Consider the following 18,423-nt stretch of genomic DNA (forward strand, 5'->3'; position numbering starts at 1 on the left):
TCCTTCTACCCTCATATTTTTAAATGTCCAGATTGCCCTTCCTTTGCATCTAGTAATCTGCTAATCTATTTAACCTACCATTTTTCTTCTATTTTTTACTATTTTTGTCATTAAAATAGTAAAAATTGAAAGCACCCACCGCTTCTTCTCTCTCCCATTTTTTACTCCATTTTTTTCTTTAATTTTTCTATTTGATTAATTTTTTATTCAACATTTCATCATCATTGTTCTTCTTCGAACAAATCATGGTTCTAAGTATCGGTATCGTATCACCCATATCGGGCGATACGTACCGATTTTGCTAGTCACCTATACCAAATCGATAGCACGGTACGAACAAGGGGTAAAATGGTCAGAAAACTCTTTTTTAAGTAGATTCAAGGGTAATTTTGTCTGATACAGCCGATCCAGGCCGATACCATATCAGTATCATATTGGTTTTGCAGGTTATTGATACCGATTCCGATACCGTGCACTAAAACTATGGAATAGATCGACTCTCTTCAAAGCACCCGATACCGTGCACGAAAACCATGGAACAGATAGACTCTCTATTAAAAATTAATTAAATAGAAAAATTGAAGAAAAAACAAAAAACGAATGGAGTAAAAAATAGGAGAGAGAAGAAGCGGGTGGGTGCTTTCATTTTTTACTATTTCAATGACAAAAATAATAAAAAAATAGAAGAAGAATGGTAGGTTAAATAGATTAGCAGGTTACTAGGTGAAAAGGAAGGGTAATCTGTGTATTTAAAAACATGAGGGTAGAAGGAGATGTAAAAGTTTAAAAGCAGGGTAGTTTCAGAAAAGAAATTTAAGGAAGGGTAGTTTTAGTAAATATAGGCTAAGTGTAAGATAGTGATAGTAATTGCACCTTCTTTTTATTTATTTATTTATTCTTGTTTTGGGTTAGAGGGGGGGGGGGTTGTAGCTAGAAACATAGAACATAGAGGTTGAGATAGAAAATCTGATCGAAGCGTACACTAGGCGCTATGGTATCCCGGATCCTCTACTTCTGCCTGCCTGTACTTCCGTGTGCACCCTACACACAACAGGGCGTTCAAAGACCGCCTTACCCCTGCCCGAACGTCTTGCCCGAGCAGGGGTAAGGCGGTCTTTGCGCACCTCATTATGTGTAGGACACACAAGGAAGTAGGGGCAGGCAGAAGTAGAGGATGTCGATTCCTTCCCTCTCTCCTTCTCTAACCACATACCCAGACACAGAAAGAGAAAGAAAACAAAAAGCTTATAAATGGGTCCAAAGCTTCTTCCAAGAATAACAAGTTTCTTCATTTTTTTCTTTTCCTTCACATCTCCCTTTCAAGTTTCTAACCCTTATGTTTTATGCAAAGTTCCACATCACTCATCACAAGCCCTATTAATGGTGTTAACTCCACCTCTCCCAGAGACAGTTAATGCCATTTTATCATGCCAAGGTCAAGCAGCTGGACAGATTTTAGGGTTTTTCCACTTCATGGTAATGTCCCCAACATGGAACGTGGCAAACCCTAGAAATGAACCATCCACCATATGTCCTTCATGAGTAATCTAGGCAAGCAAGTGAAAAAACCTTGAAAGGGCGAGGGAATCATGTTGATGACGTTTATGTTACGTGGTACTCACTGAATTACAGAAAAGGTATATGTACTCTAGCCCGATGGAGCTTCCCACCAAACATACACCAACAACCCCATTAAAATTGAGAATCAAACTATAAAACCCTTTTCTTTTTTTTTAGTTTCTGTACTTCAAATCAGGGAATGTACCTGATAAACATATTACACTACCTACATTCGTACATGGGTCTGTGCTTGTGAGAAAGAGAGATGAACATTTTGGAGCTTCATCTCTGATGCTTTCGTTTCCCCAGACCAAATACAAGCTAATAATAGAAGGAGAAGAGAGATTCTTTTCTGAACCAATTAAGCTATAGAAAATATATTTCTTTACAACTCACCTGATATGTGGAATTTCTCAAGCCAATATTCATATCTAAATCAGTAAAATCATTTTGGATCTGTTATTTCCTTTTTATAGGATGCCTAGATTTGCTGCACTTCCTCTAGTTGTTTACTTTGTATTTCCATGAAAGCTCCAATGGGGCCACTGAAGAAAAAGAAATTCAGTCTGAATTCAACAGAAGTAGGCTGATTTGATTAAGAGGGAGGGAGGGAGGGAGGGAGGGAGGGGGATTAATTGGTAGCCAAATGGAAGATAAAACCAAGCGTTTGGACAAATGGGTCATTAACTGATATAAACTCTGATCTGAAATTCTAAGCTCTCACAATAGATTTTGATGTAAACTTTAGTTAGGTTACACAAACTCGGATCGGGAGAAAGAATGGCAATTTCAAGAGTGAAAATCTTAATGCGAGCTGATCTCCTTGAGGGCTTGTGAGTACTTAGATGGATGCACTTGGGCTGCATCAGAGTAATAGAACTCAATGTTTCTTTGACCCCTCTTTACCTTACAATCTCATCGATCCATAGCATAACAATATCAAAATGGTTTTTGGAAACAAATTTGATGTAGTTCCAAGATTCAAATGGGAATTAAGATAAACCCCCATGTTACCACGTCAAAGACCCACAAAAAAGGAACATCAAATAGATTGAAACCAAATCCTATTTCGTGGAATCTTCACTTCCATGAAATGTTAAACAAAGAAATTTATTAGTCCAAAGCATATATATATATATATGAGAAAAGTGAGGCATAAGGCGCATAAGGGCTCACTTCTCGAGGCAGAGACTCACATATATAGATAGGGCTTAGATTAGATTAGAGGAGAGAGGGATCTCAAAAGCACCAACCCGCAATGAGACGGAGAAATTCTGTCACTTAATACCCTAACAATACCTCCCAGATACTATTAAGATTCCATTGATCTCCACGGAAGTTGCAACTTGACAGAAAAAGTAGCAACAACAAACACCAAATGCTCCAAAACAACCAGAGCAAAACATAATAATAAGATCGATATATGGAATACCCAGATAAGCACAAACCATAAACAAGATCACAAGATGAATCACAAACCTTTTCTAGGGGTTTTTTTTTTTTTTTTGCCCATGGTAGAAGAAGGAAACCCTAAAAACCAAATAACCGAGAGAACTGGTGTAGATGCAGCAATTAGGATGTAGAGACTAGAAAAAGCAAATTAAGGAGGAGATTAGGGTTTTGATGAGTGATTATCGTGCCCCAATCAACAGGTGAAACTGCCACATGATCTGATCTTTCCCTCGAGGGGGAGAGTTTAGATCATGCTGGCAGCTTCAACTGATAATGATGCACGGCTTGCCTCTCTGCCTTGGCTCCACTGGTACAGAAGATATCTTCCTTGGCTTTGGCTTGCACTAGAAGGGGTGGTCACAAATCACAGTTCAACCTAGATAGGGAAGAAGGGATGATGTGAAGGGTATAAATAGGGAACTAATGAGGGAGAGAGGAAATGGTAGGGTAAGGACTTATAATCTCTCCTTGTATTGCTCATTAAGGGGGGGGGGGGGGGGGGGGTTTGTTATTATTAGAGACTCTAATTAAAACTTACTTACAATAAAAAAATATATATGTATAGAGGGTGCGGGTGAGGGAGAGGAGAGGAAGAGGTTGTGGTCCCAAGTGGAGCTAATTGAATATTGTCACGCCCACGCCACCACCATGCAGACAGGTTAGTGAGGGTTTCTATATTTACTATGAGCTTTTAATGACTTTAGGTGGGGACCCTTCCATGCATCTAAGCATCTTCCCCTTAGTTAACCCTCTCACCACCATCTCTCTCTCTCTCTCTCTCTCCTCTGGTAAGCATCAAATTTAACCCAGAAGAGATTGTAAGACACGAGGAGTGTATGGGGGACCATTTTGCATGGTTTCTTAGATGTTGGATATGGTTCACACAAGTAGAAGCCAAAAAAAAAATAAAAAAGGCATCTTATGCTCTTAACCTAACTGAATCATGTGACAGTGTGTGTGTGTGTTTCATCAGGTTAGAAAGAGAGTCAGAGAGAGAGAGAGAGAGAGAGAGAGAGAGTGAAGGGCAACATTTATTACATAAACCTATAGAATCTTTCCCTTTGCTTAGTGAGTGACGGTTTCTCTTTTGCTATAGTAAGCATGGATTGCCATTTGTTGACTGCAGGCTCTTCTTACATCTGATTGGTGCCAGTTATTTGAAAAGGGTAGTAGTTATTAAAGGCATTACCATGGAGTAGGTAAACTTCCAAAGATTAGTCTGCAAAGCAATGTTTCAATAAGTTATTGTGATTAAGACATTCGATTTTCTTTGCATTTGAGCCCTTTAAGTGGAATCAGGAATTCATGAGGAATTCATGATTACCTTAGGATTTAGGGTTGTTTCTAGTAAAGTATCTTTAGAAGTGCAAATGTAGAAAAAGGGTATGTATTTTGCAGATAAATTCATAACAGATTTGCTTCTTGTGGGCCTAGGGGCATTAGTGAGAGAACCCATACATGATTGTCATTACATGACCTTTTCGAGATATTTTTTTTTTGGGTGAATGAAAAATATATATTCTGCCTATCTTTGCCTGGAGATTTCTTCATGGAAAGTTATCGAGTGATTTTTTTTTTTAATAATAAAATGACCTTCTGAAAGGTATCCATTTTGTGTCAAGATGTGATATGTGCCCTGTGCCATGTGTCAATGCAGCTTTTCGACCTTGGTATGGCGCATGTTCGTCGAGTGCTTCGGCCTCATTTGAAGTTTGCCAATTCTATTTTGGAGTTGCATTGATGGTGGAAAGGTAAGACCAGAGTTACCTCTTAAAAGGCGCTTGGATGGCAGGGTTGTCTCTAACCCTTTTTGTCACTAAAAGATCATTTGTATTAAAGAAAGAATAAGAAAAAAAATACAAAGAGGAACTCAGGGTGGATGTGCAAGGAAGACCTCGTTGTCGGTGGTGCTAACCTAGGGGTATATTATGTAATTGCTTTTGGTTGGTATCTGTTGTTTGCTTCCTTCCCCCTCTTAGGGTTTTTTTGTAGGAGGGGGTTTGGCTTAGCAATGCTTTGTCCTTGTTTCTGGTTTTGCTAGTCTTTTGTATATGCTCCACACCCAAAGTAAGAGCCCAAAATTTTGAAATATGTCTTTACTCCCAAAAAATTCCTAAAAGAGGAGACCACTCAAAGTAAGAGCCCAAAATTTAGCTTCAAAATTTGTCTTTACTCCCAATTTGTACTTCAAGAACTGTATCATACAGTGTGTTGTCAACTATAAACGGTACCTCGTTATTAAAATCCAAGAAGAGATTCTCTAAAATTTCTACAAACTACTGATAAATTTCGGAGCTCTCATGTTGTTGGAGAAATTTATCCTGTCCAGCCCCTCAGCCTCCATTACCAAATCAACATACAGATTTCTCGTAATATTTTTCATTTCAGCATCCCCGACTTTAATGATGTTCCTAAGACCCCAAGCACAAAGATATGATTGTCGGCTCTAGACATGTAAGGAGACTACAGAGAGCTTGTATAGAACCATGATCAACTAGAAATCTAATCTGATCTGCAGAGCCACCATAGATAGCATTGGAAATGGCCAATGCAGCCTCTTTCTTTATATCAAAGGAGGCTATCAGCACTTAATAGACCAGGGGATCCACAACACCCGCATCAATGACATCCTGAATATTGTTACCAGCCGTTATGTTTGATATAATCCAGCAAACTTCTAACGTTGTAGTCCTTGACTGTTTCAGATTTAAAACTTTCACAAGCTAAGGAAGGGCTTACTGATTGATAATATACTGAGTATGTTCATTACCTCATTATTAAAATCCAAGAAAAATTCTCTAAAATTTCTACAAACTCCTGATAAATTTCGGAGCTCTCATGTTGTTGGAGAAATTATATCATGTCCAGCCCCTCAGCCTCCATAACCAAATCAACATACGGATTTCTCCCATTGTTTTTCACTTCAGCATCCCCGACTTTCAAGATGTTCCTAAGACGTTCCAAGCACAAAGATATGATTATCGGTTCTGGACATGTAAGGAGACGATAGAGAGCTTGTATAGAACCATAATCAATTAGAAATCTAATCTGATTTGCAGAGCCACCATAGAGAGCATTGGAAATGGCCCATGCAGACTCTTTTTTTTTTTATATCAAAGGAGGTTGTCAGCACTAAAAAGACCAAGGGATCCACAACACCCGCATCAATGACATCTTGGATATTGTTATCAGTCGTTATGTTTGATATAATCCAACAAACTTCTAACATTATACTCCTTGACTGTTTCAGATTTAAAAGTTTCACAAGCTGAGGAAGGGCCTGCTAATTAATAATATACTGAGTATGTTCGTTACCTCATTATTAAAATCCAAGAAAAATTCTCTAAAATTTCTATAGACTGCTAATAAATTTTGGAGCTCTAATGTTGTTGGAGAAATTATATCCTGTCCAGCCCCTCAGCCTCCATTACCAAATCAACATACGGATTTTTCCCAACGTTTTTCCTTTCAGCATCCCCAACTTTCAAGATGTTCCTAAGACCTTCCAAGCACAAAGATATGATTGTTGGCTCTGGACTTGTAAGTAGACTATAAATCTAATCTGATCTGCAGAGCCACCACAGAGAGCATTGGATATGGCCCATGCAGCCTCTTTCTTAATATCAAATGAGGTTGCTAGCACTAAATAGACCTGGGGATTCACAACACCCGCATCAATGACATCCTGGATATTGTTATCAGCCGTTATGTTTGATATAATCCAGCAAACTTCTGACATTATACTCCTTGATTATTTCATATTTAAAAGTTTCACAAGCTGAGGAAGGGCTTGCTGATTAACAATATACTGAGTATGTTCGTTTTTTTTCCTATAGTGATATTTCCAATCGTTCGGAGCGCAGGAGCAAAAACTAACTTACATGGATTCAGAAGCAGTTAAATCAAATGAGGGAGTATTCCCACTTCGATTAAAGCATCAGCGGCCTCTTCTTTTCCATTCGATATATATGAAAGTCCCCCACACGCGTCTTCAAGAACCTTTTTATTTCTTGCGAGAATAAGACTACCCAGTGCATCAAGTAAAATCTTTCTCTGGTCCATCGAAGGGTGGTTGCGCCTGAATAAATTTGATATCGTCCACGTTACTTTATGAAAAATTGAAGGGAAAATTACATCCCCCTCCCCTGTACTATGGCCTAATTACACCTTCCTCCCCTGGATTTTCCTCGATTACATTCAGACCCCCTCTGCTTGACAAGGTTAGATTGCTGTTAGTTATTGTATTGAAAAGACTATTTTACCCTTTACTAAAACATCAGACTTAAAATTACAATGCTACCCTTTTCTTCATCTTCAACCTAAAACTCCCATATCTATCTTTCCTCCTCCACCGCCATCGCCAGCACCACCATCACCGCCGCCCTCGTTTTAAGAGTTTAAGGCTTCGTGTGTGTTTATTTGTTTTCCTTTTCCCCCATTTGGAATTAGGGTTTTGGGATCAAGGAGGAATGACACAAGGAGGCAGCAGATCTACCAAAGTGGTGAAGTGGCTCAATGCCCACAAAGGTTTCAGATTCATCACTCTTAAATTTACTTCTCTGTCCCAAGAAAGAAACAGTGCATAGAAAGATTTCTTGCCTTCAACATGAGGTTTCAGGCTGGGATTTTACACTTCCATGCCTCTTAGAAGTAGCCAGTAGCAAACCCAGAAATCAATGTTTAAAACAATAAGAAATTTCTGCAAGTTGGCCTTGGTGGAAAACAAGACCAAATTGATTCAGCGATTTGTTGTCCTTAGTATTCGTGGTTTAATGGTGGAATGAGCTGAGACAGCGGAGAAATAAAAACCCAAGGTTATCCTTTTGGTTTGAATATTAGATGCCGTATTAAATGGAAGATTCTGTTTATACACACATGTAGATTTCTGGTGAATGGGTGATACTCTGTAATGGTAGAAATGGAAGATTACGGTGGTGGTGATTGGAGAGCAATGACTTCAAGCCCGAAAGGTCTCTTCTCGGCTTTTCTCTCTGAAGTGTTTGCTTTGAGGTCTCTGTCCCAGATTGGGTCTAATGCTGATGCTACTACTACAGTCCCTGCCGATGGTGAGAAAGCTAGAGATGCTTCGATGAGTTCAGGTTTAGATAAGAAAGTTAGGGAGGCCTGGGTTGGGGTTTCGTCTGGTTTGCCATAGAGTTGCAACTGTCTTTCCGGAGTCCTGGGTTGGGGTTTCATCTGGTTTGCCGGAGAGTTGCAGCTCTCTTTCCAGAGGCCTAGGTTGGGGAGATGGGTTGCCCCGACAGCAGGGTGGGAGCGGAGAGATGGGTTTCGTCGACAACAGGGGTGGTGCCGGAGTTGCAGGAAAGGGGGTGGGGGCGGTGTTGCAGGGAAGGATTAAGGGTAAAATGGTTAAATGGTTCAATCCTTTTTAATCAAAAGGGTAAAAAGGTCTATTTACATGGACCCAGGGTTAGTTTGGGGATTAAACCAAAAGGATATATGGGTCATCTCACAATGACCCAGGGTTATTTTGGGCATTATAAAAAAGTAACTATGCCACGTCAGCATTTAACAAAAAGAAGCTAACGGCAAGGGAGGTCTTAGTAATTTTTCGAAAACTACAGGGGAATCATATGTAATTGGACAAAATCAAGGAGTGAAAGGTGTAATTAGGGCAAAGTACAGGAGAGGGAGATGTAATTTTCCCAAAATTGAAAGATCGGATTCCTGAACCTTTGCAGGAGTTAGAATCATGATTGCAGACTCAATGAATAAATGTTTCCTTTTGATCAATAGTATTGCATCTCTGCGTTTCTTCCACAGTTCGATCACTTCTTCTCTCCTTTTTCTCCCAGGATCTTATTGTAACTTTCTGGAAAGAACCTTGTTCCTCCGACACAAGCCTTGGGAGTTTTATGGACAGCTTGAAAGCCATAATTTTAGACAGACATTTGCAGAAGAAGTTCCCCATGCAAATTGGTCTGAATTTACTAAGACACAGAGCACCTTCCACCTTTGGAATCAAAGTTATGAAACAATTGTTAATCCCATTTGGGAGCTTCAATTCCCTGAAATAAAGAAGGGCCGGACCGCCTTGCAAAAATCCTCTGCCACAATGTCCTAGCATTTCCCAAAAAAAGTGCCTAGAAAACCATCAGACCTGGGGAGCTATCCAGGTCAAGATCCCAGGCTGCCATTTTTATCTCATTAACTAATGGGATAGCCTCCAGCCCCAAATTGTCAACATCATCGATTTCCTTTGGAATAAAAGCAAGCAAACTCATTATGGTCAGTCATAGAAACTGATTTGTGGAAGTCTTCATTAAAGTTTACAATAAAATCAGCTATAAGAGACTGATCATCAAGCACAGTGCCATCATCTTTAATCAGTTGATAGAATTTCCTCCCCTTTTAGTTTGTTGGAAGGTGGAAAATTTTTGAATTTCTATCACCACTGGTCATCCACCTGATCCGGGACTTTTCTACCCACAGTTTTTCATGAGACTCCAAAGCTTTAAGATAAGTTGTCTTTGCATCTACTTCTTTGTTAAAAAGAGAATTATTCATACCATCCCTCTCAATCAAAGCCTGGACATTATCCACTATCTTTTTAGCATCTTGAAGAGCAATATCCAGATTAGGAAAAACTAATCTCGAACAAGTACATAGAATAGGCTTTAACCTCTTCAATTTTTGAGCAAGGTAAAAAATTGGATTCTCCCTAATCTCGTCCTTCCACGCATCTGCTACCACCTACAAAAAATCTTAGTGCTCCATCCAAAATTTATGAAATTGAAAAAGACAGTTCTTGGGCTTCGAAATCAATTTTGAGAATATCAACAAAGGGGCATGATCAAAACAAGAAAGATGCAACACCGATTGCACACAACCCTAAAAATACATCAACCAACTAGTATTGCCAAAACTTTGATCCAAGACTGCTGTCACATTCCCCTTTCTTCTATTATTTGTCCATGTGAATTTTTTCCTATTTGGTAGGAATGCCAATTAGAGAACAATCAACCATGGCATGAAAATCTGCCGCCGACCCAATGTTATATCTACCCGGACCTCTCTTCTCATGCGACTCCAGGGTGGTGTTGAAATCCCCAACAACAAGCCAGGGCTCCATCTATGAAGAGAGTGCTGCCAAATCTGTCCACAAATCTCGCCTTTTGTTTCAAAAATTATTTGCATGAATCACACAAACAAGAATTTTCGGACCCATCCAATCTACATAAACAGAAATATGCTGGTTCGACTCGGCCACCATAGTAGGCCGCTGCGAATTAGATCTCCAAATAACCCATAGATTGGGAATTTTATCACTCCTAGAATTGCATAGTACATCTACAGCAAAGCCTCTTTTATTAAAATAAAGAGAGAGAAAGGATGGGGAATTAGGATTACCGGGCTACTAGCGATAGTAACAACGATCAGTTAAGTGATTCGTGCAATGGCAAAATCGACCATTACACTGGGTAGAAGAACCACCAAAGAAGCTTCCACAGCCTCGACCCCCCCCCCCCCAATGACTTCCCTGGCCACCACACCCTTGCGTTGTTCTTAGTAATTAGTGAAGGTCCTTGCCCTAACTAGAGTATTAATGAAAACCACAATTTAGGAATCTTTAACATTGTGGATACATTCGATACGGTAATGACTTGGACCACACATTCTATGATACATGAGTTCAGGTTGGGCAAGGTCAGTTCTTTATCCCCTACAATTCCCTACTCGATCCAGTTCCCCTAATACCCCTAGCAAGGGAGATACTGAGATACAATGACCATTCCAGTTCTGTGTCTGAACACTCTTGTCCGGGTGGGATCCACCCCCTCTTAATATAGGCCCTTGGAGATAATTTTCCAAGTGGCTTTGATTCGCATATAGCTGCTAGACTCCAGGGAGCCCAGCACGCCTAAGGTACTGCCAATTATTGGATTATGCCACATATATCCCTAAACGTGCGCCTAGATATGCGCAGCACAACTCAACCGTTGAATGCCCCCTGACTATGCCCTGGGCTCCCTGGAGACGATCCTAATCCCTTTGATTCCTGAGTTCATTATCACGTATCATTGTACTTGCTTATCTTAATCATATGTGTAAGCTTATAACAGCAAGAGTTTGAAGTAATCTTTACTTCCTTTATTGGTTCACAGAGACTAGGGTTAGCATGCATTGTATATCTGTATTTAATCATAATCTCTCTATTGAAGAGACAAGTGACTAGTATCAAAAAGCTTCCAATTGCTGAACAGTGAGGCCCTAAAGGATGAAACCCAGATGCACAAATAGTTCTTGGCTAAGTTGAACATCTTAAATATCACTAAATTTCAAGACAAGAAGACCTCCGTGAGAGATTCAATAAGAACATAGAAATTTGACAGAAGATACAGACTAACAAATTTCTCTTAGATTTAGAAAACCCATGAAAGAGAAGTTGAAAGAAATAAATGAGGCCCCCCCGTTGTAGATCCAGAATGAAACATGGCCACTGCTACACATGCAACATAAAAAGTTGATAAAAACCAAAAAAAAAAAAAAGGGAAAGAGGAAATGTTAGTGAATGTTGTTGGCACATGAACAACATAGGGGGTAAAGAATATACTTACAGCATTTACACCTTTTTTTCTCTCCACAAAGGTTTGAGATTCAGGATTTGCTTCTGCCCCAAAAAGGGAAAAAATGAGGCTGTCAGAGCATGACCTAACCAGGGTTTGGTTATGTGGATTTTTTTTATTTATTTTGTACCACCACTCGGCCCAGCCAGAGTTAGATCATGCTGGCAGCTTCACTCGTTCCTCTGGAAGGGTTTACTGCTACCACAATGTGAAAGCTACAAGAGAGAAGAATTCAAGAAATAGAAAAGAGCTAGCTATTATAAAAACCTTAAAAAGAGAAAGGATTAGAAAAATAGAAACCCTTTTTTTTTTACTGAAAACACAGTAAAGTGAAAGAAGGTTGGGGGATTGATTCCCCCCACCAACAAAAGGAAAGGAGGACATGAAAACGGTCATTTCAACTGTGAGAACAGGAAGTGAGGCTGGTGGTGCAACTGTGCAACTTGCAAAAACCAACAGAGAATTTGATAGGGAGGAAAAGAATAGAAGAAATTGAAGAGAACAAAAGAGTGGGTGGTATAAAAAGAACATAAAAAGAAAAACAAGGTTCAACACCCAATTTTAAAGGTAAAGGGAGTCAAATAAAACAAAGTTAGAATTTAGAGAAGAAAGAAGAAGACTTGTTCATTCAAAGCAGACATTAAACAATACAACCCACGGCAACGAAAGAAAGAGACATCCTAAGCTTAAGACTTCAAAAAGGAAGAAACCCTAGCACGAAAGATACTAGATAGGGAGAGGTGTTATTTATAGACCACGAGATGAGACACAACATATAAACGCGAGACAGCGAGCGAGCGAGAGAGAGAGAGAGAGAGGGACCGTGACTCGTGAGCCGTGAGCGTGAGAGAGAGAGAAGCATGAGCATCAGAGCATGTGGTTCCTGTGGGGTTGCTTTTGAGAGGAAGAGAGAAGAAGAACAGCTATGAAACAGATATAGGTAGAGAGTAGGGTGAGAGGGAGGGGGGGGGGGGCAGTAAGTACTGCTACTTCCAACTACTACTACAGCTAATGAGTGAGTGAGGTAGGAAGGAGGGTCAAAGGGAGAGTCTGGAGAGAGAGGATTGTGATATAGGGCGGCATGACAGGGTGGTGGCGTGTTGGATGAACAGCAGAATTCTATTTAAAGTATAACTGTGTTTAATCATATCCAGGCTTGCTTTCTCTAATCTGTACCCTTTTTATTTTTATTTTTCCTGTTCCTTTAAACCCTTGTTAATTATGGAGAGAGACTTGAATGATGCCCCAGCTGTGTGAATGCAGGTACAGGCAGATGGCCCTCCTCAGTGATTCAGACCTAACTTCTTCGTTCTTCGCCACCAGATGGCCTTCTCTCGTCCTTCATTCATTACCTCTCCCCACCCAATTTGAATCTTTTATTGCCGAACTGTTTGATAGAAACATACTGTTCAGACACGGTACTGTATGGAATGATCATTTTACCTTCATTTGAACAAAACATTTGAATTAAAAAAAAAAGTAGATATTGCACGAAATACGATCCTACAGGACAATTTGACAATAGAGGATCTGGATCCCTCCCCCACCCTTTTCGATTGGTCTTCCTTACTTGCCAGGTGAGTGGGTGGGTGGGGAGGGGGTGGGGGGGATAGCATATATGGCGGTTCCAACAAGCGAATTAAGAGAGGCTCGTGAGTGAGTAGTGGGATGCATCAAACAGTGAAGTTAATTGCAGCTGTACAAGCAATTTCACCCACAATCAAAAGGAAAAACCAAAAAAAAAAAAAAGAGAGATTGTATACAAAAATGATATAACGTGGAGTTTGGCTGTGGTTGGTTGGTTAAAGAAAAGATTAAGAAATTTTTTAAGTTGAAAAGACGCATGAGACTGTGTGACAGTCAATGCTTTGTAAAGCCACCTTCACGTCTAATCAACTGTGCCCGTTGTTTCATTTTACTATCTTCTCTTTGGTGTCTCCCGAAAAATAGAATAACTTAGTTCCGAAATTCCTGATTTAGCCTTTCAGGATTCACGACCATGGTTTTAAAAAATTGGGCAAATTTCATAGACACCCTTTGTAAGTATTCAATATGTCACAGGTTTATCAAACTTTGGAAAAATATCATAGACTACCTTTACTTTATGTTTTTATTTCAATTTAATTCACTTCGTTAGGTCTGTACAGTTAAATTGTTGTTAATTTTTTTATAATGGTGAAATTACCTTTACCATAGGGGTGAACTCCCTATACGACCCTTACATCTAAATGCAGAACTTTCTATTATACCCTTAAGGCTTAATCCCCAACGAAGGAAATGCTTCATCTTTGCTTTTAACGGCAAATGAGATAGTGAGTAATTTACCAAGGGGTGATGTGTAATTTACCTTTTTCCTTAATTTAATTTCTTTTTTTTATCTTCCACTTAATGTTGAAAGGTCTTATTTGAAATTACATAAATATCCTTATTAATCTTTTTTCTTTTATTTATTTATTTATTTATTTATTTTGTTAAAAGTGGTAAAAAGTTTTTTTCTTTTTAGGTGAATAGAAATTTATTAAAGATATATAGGTAGCAAAAAGTTATAGGGCTCATGTTCTTTGTGCCACAGCCTAGGCTATGCCCAGACACATGGGCCTACCACTTGGGGGGCAGTGTGATCATTGTACCCACCCCCGGCACAGAGAACATTCTCTCAAAGTTATATTAATAAATGAAAAACAAAGTACCTCAAGAAAAAAGAAAAAAATAAAAAAGAAAAAAGAAATAAAAATAAAGAAGAAAAACTGATAATAAATCATAGTGCAAATCGAAAACGAGTTCTATCCTTATAATCCCAAATAAAGTCATGACGAATGAATCTTGGGCTCTTGTCCCAGGAGAAGGAAACTTGGATAAGAGCAGCACTTTTCCTTGCTAATGAGTCAGCTATTACCGAGTTCCTCTCTCTATATAACAGTGAGTAATTATCCGCCAAGATATAAAGTCTATATATGACTTTAATGAACTTCCAATGTGCGTTGTTGAATGACAACTACTGCACATGAATCACTTTCAATCCACAATCGTTGAATAATCTTCTCTTTTTTACATTTCTACACCCATGAAAAAAGCTAATAAATTCTACTTAACAATTAGACAAACACTTAAATAGGTTGAGAAGCTACCCATCAGATCCCCAAAGCAGTTCCGCAGAATACCAGTAGCTCTAGAGTATATCCTGTTTTTAGTAAAATGAAATATTAATTTGTGAGTTGATTAAGTAAAGATGAGGAATGATAAGCTAAATGAAATATAAAGAACAAAAAATAATTGAAGGTGAAGGTTTCATCAATGTCTACTTCAACAAAAGGAATGGGAAGGATAATGGGGTCCCTCAATGTCTACTCCACCAGTATGCATGGGGACAATAAGGGCTCCATTAATATTCACCTCACCCTAGAGTTGAGATGGATAGTGTGGATTGAAAATGAAGGTAAGTAAAGAAAATAAAGAAGCACTGGAGTCTCAATAAAAAAAGTAAAGAAAAGATAAGAATATTAGACACCCTATGAATGCCAACCATTTCTTGTAGGGGTTTAGGTATTGGATGAGGTACACAAAGACTAGGGTATGATCCTCCCTAGTGCTACGATGATCAGAATCAGGAGCAGATCATGTACCTACAGAGAGATGCCCTCCCCAGTGCTACGGTGATTGGAACTAGGAGTAGGCTAAGTATATTTTGTGATAGTCCTCCCCCAGTGCTACCATGATTGGAATCAGGAGCAGACCGTCTCTTATCTACACAGAGTTGGATCCTCCCCAGTGCTATAGTGACAGAACACTTACAATACTTCGACCAAATTCTAAGTGTTCTGAAGAAGCCAGTTTTGAAAGGGCGTCGGCCTTAGTATTCTCCAGTCTTGGTACCTGACTTATCTCAAAACTTTCGAAGGTAGAGGAAATTTTCCTTACCTTAAAAAGGTAATCAATCATCCGGGGATCCCAAGCTTCGTATACACTATTGACAATTTTCAAAACATAAATCAATCAATAAACCTCCCATGTATTGGCATTCATATTTTTGTATGTCCATGTATGCCTACTTGTACTCCGACCACTGTTGTGCACTCTTATATAGTCCGGATTTTTAAAACAGCTTTTTTCCACGTGGACAAGTAATGATGCCGTTATTCCTAGGGCTGCAATAGGGTCAGGTTGGACTGGGCTTTTTAAAACTTTAGCCCAACCCTAAGTCCCCATAGCTGGGCCCAGGTCCGGCCAGACCCTGACTTAGGGCCTAGAAAATACAACCATGACCCGCCCTCAGGGTCGAGTCGGGCTAACCCTGATTGGCCCTGATCATGGAGTGGGGAAAGGGAGAGATGCATGGACTGGACTGAGTTGGAGAGAAAATTATTATTTTTACATAAAATAACACTATAATAAAATATATTATCACTTATTATCTTCATATATAATGTGTTATATAACAAAAAATGTGTGATTTAAAGTTTATAATATATATAATATATCAATATATATTTTATGGTATAACTTAAAATATGGTCGGCCAGGTTGGGCTCAGCCTGAGGCCTCAACCTTGGCCCCACCCTACCTTGGCTCAGGGTCAGAAATTTCCAACCCTAACCCGCCCTCAGGGCCAGGTATTTCAGCCCAGGCCCTGTTCAAGCTCAGGGCGGGCTAGGGTGGGTTTGGGCCGACAGGGTCAAACTTGCACCCCTAGTTATTTCAATAACTGGATTGATGAGAGAATGTTGTCTAGATTAGCCACATGACAATTTTCAAAAACCTAATTCAATCAATAAATCTCTCATGATTGGAGTCCATTTACTTGTATATTGCATGCCTACTAGTGCTCCGACCACTATTGTGCACTCTTGTATAGTCCAGATTTTTAAACCTCTGTTTTGTCACTTCATAAACTTTGTTTGAGTTAAAATTTGATAGGTAAACAAAGAACTTTGAGGTCTAGTTGTCTATTCACAAAACACAAAATCTAAGATCCAATTCAACTGCATATTTGGTCGACACATCTTCCTAACGCCACGAAGGACACCAAAGCTGAAAAGAAGTTCAGCTCGCATCGAAAAATAATAGATCTTTATAAATAAATAAATAAAAAAGAAGAAGAAAATTGATTGTCTTCTCCATGTCAACCAATTGTCATAATCTCTCTACCGCTAGCTACTGTATGAAGTGCTAAAATTGCATTGAGTGTCTTAAAGAGTCCCGTTCAAGAACCACAAAGGTGGGGTTTAAAGTGATTCTTCGATCATATTTTGTGGGCAAATGAAAATTCGGTCCTAAAAGATAAACAGAAAAAAGAGGTGTATGACATCGAAATGCAAAGAAATCCACACATCTTCTCACATAATTATCAATAGGACTTAGCCCGGAAGGCCCTGTCAACAACAAGTATGACAAATTGGCCACATTCCACTCGTTGGCTTCTAGACCTTTGTAAGGAAGCCTTGAGTTCTTCTTGCTCTTCTTCTCAATAAATTTATCTTTTACCCAAAAAAAAAATATATCAATAGGACTCACACCGACAATCTCTCTTCTCAATAAATTTATCCTTTACCCAAAAAAAAAATATATCAATAGGACTCACACCGACAATCTCTCTTCTCAATAAATATGTGGACCTCCTATTGAACCATTAATCTCCCTGCACTCTCATTGATGGGGTTTGGCTCACATGGGCATCCGTGGGAAATCTCCTCCCAAATGTTTTCTTTCTAAGAAAATCTAATAAAATACTAAAAATCAATTTAATCATGTGATTTATTTTGTTTATTAATAAGCACCAAGGTGTCAGGGAAACATCTTTCCCAAATGTTTTTTTTTTCAAAGAAAATTTAGTAAAATCAATTTAACCAAGAAAATCTAATAAACCAACTTAACCATATGTTTTATTTTTATTATTAATTAATAAACAACAATGCATCGTGGGAAACCTCTTTTCGAAATGTTCATTTTTTTTTTGAAGAAAATCTAGTAAACCTATTTAACCATATATACGTTTATCTTTTTGTTAATAAAAAACAATGTGTCATGGAATACCTCTTCTCCCATTTTTCTATCAGAGAGCCAACACGAAGGCAATGTGAGCACATGTAGAAGCATCAGCAGGGGCAAAATTTCCGCCTTTAATGGGGGTGAATGGTCATTTTGCCCCATCTTTTGTTTGGGCATAGGTACCAAGCTCCCACCCGCTTCCCCCCCTCCCTCCCCTTCATCCCCTCCCTCTTTTTTTGATAAAAAGAGTTGTTAACAAAAACCCCTAAGAAAGAAAGTCCTAGAGGAATCCGAATACAAACTTGGAACAAATGAAAGGGGGAGGAAGCAACCCAATGCTGATTTGAGAGGATCAGAAAAGGGCACTGCAGAGGATTTTTTTTTCCAGAATCTTATACTTCAATAACGGTGCAGGAACTTCATAGTGCTAAGATAGTTGCGATCGGGCTAATCCTCCTAGAGGGTTCGAAAACATGGAATCGGTCAGTGCCAATTCTGATCCAGATTGAATAAATCGAAATCAGTCATCTAGCATCGATTCTCAAATTCAAAAACCGAGAAAAATTATCAGATTTGGTCAGACTTGGGTTTCATTTTGATCAATTTCAATCGGAGTGGGTGGATTCACCGAACCGATTTCCGATTCCTAAAACCTTGAGCCTGTGTCTCCCAATCTGACTCCATGAATTGACCTTCCCTATGTAAACATGTTTAATCGCTATTCAAACAAGAGAACGCAAATCGATCGTATAGCCCCTGCACTAGCACGGAACAAGAAGGATTTTATTCAAAACTTAAACTCACACACACAGAAAGAGATGGACCTGAGTGACGGGTT

Source organism: Telopea speciosissima, chromosome 1 (assembly GCF_018873765.1).
Source record: "Telopea speciosissima isolate NSW1024214 ecotype Mountain lineage chromosome 1, Tspe_v1, whole genome shotgun sequence".
In the NCBI taxonomy this organism is placed as follows: domain Eukaryota; kingdom Viridiplantae; phylum Streptophyta; class Magnoliopsida; order Proteales; family Proteaceae; genus Telopea; species Telopea speciosissima.